This window comes from Lissotriton vulgaris, chromosome 4_1 (genome assembly GCF_964263255.1).
Source record: "Lissotriton vulgaris chromosome 4_1, aLisVul1.2, whole genome shotgun sequence".
Lineage (NCBI taxonomy): Eukaryota > Metazoa > Chordata > Amphibia > Caudata > Salamandridae > Lissotriton > Lissotriton vulgaris.
In genome coordinates, this window is record NC_141691.1 from 574,604,425 (window position 1) to 574,609,759 (window position 5,335).

Genomic DNA, 5,335 nt, shown 5'->3' on the forward strand with positions numbered 1-5,335 from the left:
CTTATATCCCATGTATTGTCCATAGACGGTCCAGCGGTTCCCTCTGTTGTCTAGGCACCAAATACATCTTTGTGGCATTCTTCATCACTGCCCTGATAGTATACTTGCAATTATAGGCACGCCCAACAAAGACACTATAAAAACACCTGACTGCTTTTTTATTACTGAGCTTATTGATAAGGTGCTGCTTCTTCTTCAGTACCTGTAACTGGCACTCTGATATAGGGACATTACCTTTTAGGGTGTTTAGGAATTTGTTTGAAATGGCTGCGACTAAATCATCCAAAGCTCCGCATAGGATGATCTTTCTGTGGTAAGGGCTAGCTGTAACCAGCATTATGATGTCGATGGCCAGACATGGTCAACACCTTTATAATATTAGGTCTAGATTTTAAATGTTATGAAATGTCGTCAAACAACTCTTTTTATAGGCTCTGGTATTGGTCCTAGGTGTGTGAGCGGCGGGTATATCAGGGGAAAATATCAAACCGTAGTCTTCCAGAGCATTATTTTGTAAGTCGAACAACAAGCAGCTGTGGGATTTTCAATAGCGTTGGTAAATGCTTCAGTGAAAAACTGTTTCCCAGGTACGTCTGCTTAGATATGATGGATAGTTGTTCTTTGTCACAGGGGTTTTGAAATAAAATAAGGTATGAGGTCTTGAGAGCCATTGAGCGGCTGTTTTTACCTTTGTAAGTTCTGCACAATTTAGCAAATGCTTGGATTGCGATGGTGTGAATAACGAGTAAAAGCTTACTCTAGCTCAGGATGATCCCCACCTTCACACATAAGGTCGTCTACAATTCCCATGTTTACAAGGGTCATTGGCAACAGCACATCATCATTGAGATTATTAGGTATACCGTCTAAAACCTGATGTGTGGGATACTACAAGATAGTTCAGCATAGAGATCCTGCCAGCAAGAAAAATCACACAATATTGTTAGGTGTTTAAGGTAAAACACCTGCAGCATTTTCTAACAGCTTCTTTATAAAGTAGCTTTTACCACAATTTGAGGGTCCTGCATAAAGCAGGAGAACGGATGTTGTAATCTGATGTCCATAGTGTAGGGGTCAGCTGCTCTAATAACCATATGGCAGTGTTTTATAGTGCTCAATCAGGACTTGTTTATCAAAAACAATGCATACGTTTTTATTTGAGGGTTTGGTTCGGTTGGATTATAATTTCCCACTTTTTTCTTTTTTTTACATGACCATGTTAGGCTGATTCACAACTATGGTTTTATCATTTTCACAACCGTCCAATGCTGAGTTATCATGTACCAAGTTCTTCAGGCTGTCAAGATTGATTTTGAGGGTGTTGTTGATATTTAATGTTATACCTCTGACTTTCATGTATAGTTTGTTGTTGTTGTTGTTGTTGTTGTTGGTTTTGTAGGATTTGTAGGAATACATCTTGGGCCCTGATGACGTGAATGCAACTATAAACTCTCTTGCAGGTCAAATGACCTAGATACCTAGTGGAGGGTCTTCATCCACTACTTTACTCACAAAAATAATCGCATCAGTATTGTGATGCAAACAACGGTCCTGTAGTTTATCCATAAATCTGTGAAGCTATAAGCATGCATGTGCAGTCATGACGCCTGCTAAGAAGATCTGTATATTGTTACATGTTGTGAGGTACTCTTTTGTGTATTTCCAAAACAAAACTGCAGTCTCATCATTGATAAACTCACAACTGGGCACCTCGCAACACAGTGCAAAAGGATCTGTGATTATTGTTGTGTTTGACATGTTTGTACGCTGTGTGAATATTCCCAATAAGGAGTTGAGACAGAGTTTGGCTAACTGTCATCTGGAGGAGTTGACCTCTATCAAGTTGTGCTGTTAGCGTTTACCCTCTTGAGCTTAGTAGTCATTTATGTATTTTTGCTTTGCATTCTGGCTAGTGCACCAATGGAGAGACCCTGATGCCGCCTGCTTGTCTCTGAGAAACAAGTTAAAAAAGAGCCTCTTAATATGCCAAACTTTGTGTTCTCTGCCTAGCCTGTAGCCTTTATCTAAGGCAGCCAATACCTCAATGCTACACCACGTTCCTGTGAGCATCCTTTGTTGTTCAGTGTGCCTACATTCTCTAGGCTTTTTACCTTCATCAAATGTTCGACAGAGGAGAAACATTAGCTTCCCATCGACTATGTATGGTAGTACTAGAAAGTAAACACACCTTTGAGGGCAGATTTGACATTTAACTAATCCAAAGTATTCTGATATGGGTTTAAAGCCTGTAAATATGATAGTGGGTTGGTCTATGGGGATAACTTCATCTTGTTCCTAAACGGATACAAACTATTGAAATCATGGTAATGTATTTTCTCAGCCACGGCCCTGTACAGCTATATAGGGTTTGCACGGCTTCCAAATATGGCATTGCGGGCTTCTGGGGTCTCTGGTGAATCGCAACTCTCAATGAAAGAGTAAAGATCCATATCTGATGCTAGCATATCTAACCACTCATGCTCCCAAAGAGTCCTCATAACAAAGCCAAATTTTTCAACATATCGGGCCTTCATCACAGTATGTCTGTGTAGTTTTTCAAACTTGGTACCCAGCCGTCTGTAAAACTTGTGGGATTTGTAACAACAAGGTCATCCGTGGTAATAACACCCATTGTATTCAAAGGCAGTTGGCACACCCTTAATTACAGAGTACCCATCCAGGTAATAAGGCAACAAGCACCATTCACCACTCCTGGCAGAGATGTACATGAGACGTTGGATAGATGGGTTGAATAATGTTTCCGTTTACCGTTATTAAGGTCTGGCAGGACTAGAGCAATACTTTCAGGTCTTAAAAACATGTGTTTGTGGATAGAAATACACATGGAAGCCAGAGTCAAGTTTTGAAAGGGCTCTATGTATTTTATCATTTTCGGGGTGTTGGGTTTCAAAACCTTTACCGTCTTAGTCATCACCACCACAACATGTCTGAAGACATTGCAAGCTTTTCGCAGGATCATTACATCAGCCTGACAATAATCTTTCAATTTTGTTTGAGAATGAAACTAATTTTCACGGTTTTCACCATACAAGTGTAGAAAACACTCTGTCTCAGCAGGCATCATACATTCAACAACATAGCTGTCTGGAGGCGGCATGGGCCCCACATAATTCCGGTTCATCCAGGTGTTCAAAACGTGTGGAAAAAACCTTTACATCCAGGAACACCAAAGACTTTTAACAGCTTGCTCAATTTCATTGGAAGAAAATTCAGTGTGTCTATGAACCTTATTTGTAACGGTCCAGCCATTAACGTCAGTTTGGAGCCTTGGGTGATAAGTTGTATGCTCATCTTTTTACGAATCCGTTTTACAAAACAAAGAAAGTCGTATGCTTTTCAGTTATGCACCAGCATGGTATGCCCTTTGAATTTTGCTGAATGAACATGTTGAGGAAAAAAAAGGGTAATTTTTTATTTTGAAAATACGGCGTATTCATATTGCGTTTTGAGCCGTTGCCTGTCATGAGCACTATGCCTATCCACACAAGTGATATATTAAGTAACAAGAGTGACCCATACGTCCTTGTGAGCTGGGTAAGTACAAAGGTACAAAAAACAATGTTCACAATGAACTAATTTATCACAAACCATAAACAATCTGCAACTCGAATAGTTGTTCTGATCTAATCCTAGTCCATTATACATTTATTCATTGATGACTCTCCCTTGCGTCACAGTGTATTTTAATATCACATTTAGTATATACCAAACGTATTCAATGTACGCGCAAAAAGCCTTGAATTATGGTATACCTTACTTCAGTCGAAGAAGGTACGTTTATTCTACAGTTTTAGTTAGTATTTCCTCAAACAAATCATTCAAATATTTACTTTTAGTTGCACATTTAACGTGGTATTGTGTGCCCCAGTGATGTGACCATAACCTATTTCGGTAAACTATGTGACAGAAAGTGAAAGACTGGAAACAGAATATTGGTAAAAAAAAACAAAGAGGCGAGCTCTATGCAATAAATAATGACAGTTCAAACTCTTTCTTTTGTAATGGTGTCAATGGCGTTTCGACCCTTTGTAGATATGGGGTCTCTTCAGGACTGTGAGTTCTGGGGTCTAAAGGTAAAATAGTATCAGTGTAGGTTCTGGGAAATACATGAGAAAAGGAGTGGGCTAATTGTAGTGTGGCTTACCAGTACAACACTGACAGTGTTTCTTAATCAGTCCAGACATTAGGGTCTTGTGAATTTAGACCTGTAAGCAATAAAAACCTTAATATAGCTATTCCAGAATACCTTAGTGTACACCAGTGTGAGATGTAGAGGAGGGCTTACTATTTGTATGATTCTTCGTTTATGGATATAAGTTCTAGGGTAGGTAACCCCACTGTTAATACAAGTGTATGTACTAACACGATAGGAATGATACCCACGCTGAAATAAATAATTAGATTGTGGGCATTAGATACTAAGACATCCTTTTCTAAAATACAGGGCCAAAGGTGTGGGGCTCCTTACTTACTTTGTTATCGCAACCTGCACTTGATCGTGATGTCTCTGTAATGTGGGCTGCCTAAGCCATGCGGTAGTTAAGGAAGAAGCCGACCGGATACGGGACATGCCAATGGCGCGTTGCTAGGGAACAGAGGCTCTTCACAGTGGTGGCCATCTTAATGAGGTGTATTATTCCAAGGGGATATACTGATTATAATCCAACTCCAGCCTGTATATAGTTGGTTCTAACGTAAAACAAGTTTGTTAGATTTGTCATAACCCATGACAACGATTGAGGACTATTAGATCGACTCCAATCTTAGCGGGTGAGCTGCTATCTGTAGCAATGGTGGCCATTTTGGCTAGGTTATCATTGCTGAGCTGTACTGACAGGTATACGGTTTATTCTATTAAACACGTTGCTCCGTATACAATCATAGTACTATTTATAGTTCTCTGCTAAAATATACAGTAAACAGGTTTATACAACAATTATGAAAATAAAATAATGATAAATTATAATTCATTCTGTATAACATGCAGTTACAGGCTCCTATTACCATTATACTATTTGTACAATTTGTACATTCTGAAGATGTACAACCAATTTTTAACGCATCCAATGACCAGCTGGATTCTGGCACACATAAGTTATGAGCGTGGTCAAGGATTGTAGTAATATCGTGGAAGGCTTTTCTAACAATGCAATTGGGCAATTACTATGTAAAATAAGAAACAGTACAATTACATACAGTATGTCTTTCTTATTATACATTATAGGTAATTACTGGGTACAACTTCTATACCATACAATTTACAACAGAATATGACAGATTTCTTCAGCTGTTTGAGACATGCACAATTAGGATA